Below are 776 nucleotides of genomic sequence, written 5' to 3' on the forward strand. Positions count from 1 at the left end.
GTCTGTCTCTTACAGCAAAAGGGAAAAGCATGAGCTTGTAGACTTCAGGATCTACTCCATTAGTCTTAACAGTATCACAGATCTGCAGGAATTCAGTTAAGAACTGAAAAGGATCTTCAGATGGAAGTCCATGAAAATTGCAGTTCTGCTGCATCAGAGAAACTAATTGAGGTTTCAGCTCAAAGTTGTTTGCTCTAATGGCAGGAATGGAGATGCTTCTTCCATGTAAATTGGAATTAGGTGCAGTAAAGTCACCAAGTATCCTCCTTCTTGTTCGAAAATTTCTGAAAGGTGCTTGCTGGATTGTTGTAATTTAGCTTCTCTTAGTTTCCTCTTCAGAGTCCTTTCAGGTTCTGGATCTGCTTCAACAAGAATGTTCTTGTCCTTGCTCCTGCTCATATGAAAAAGAGGGAACAGAAAAATAATAATAATAGGGATCCTTTTTACCAAAGTATAGAGGTCCCTGTGTGAGTAGAAGAAAAGAAGAGTAATGTCAAGAAAGAAACACAAGGGTGAGGAGAGCAGAGATATGAGATGAAGAGAAGTGTTAGTAGATGAATAAATAAATAGAAGGAGATGAGAGAAAAAGAGAATTTTCGAAAACTATTTTTGAAAAAGAGTTAGTGATTTTCGAAAATAGTTTTTGAAAAAGGTTAGTAATTTTCGAAAATTAGAATCAAAATTAAAATAATTAGTTAATTAAAAAGAAATTTTGAAAAAGAGGGAAGATATTTTCGAAAATTAGAGAGAGAGAGTTAGTTAGGTAGATTTGAAAA

This window comes from Arachis ipaensis, chromosome B09, assembly GCF_000816755.2.
Source record: "Arachis ipaensis cultivar K30076 chromosome B09, Araip1.1, whole genome shotgun sequence".
In the NCBI taxonomy this organism is placed as follows: Eukaryota; Viridiplantae; Streptophyta; class Magnoliopsida; order Fabales; family Fabaceae; genus Arachis; species Arachis ipaensis.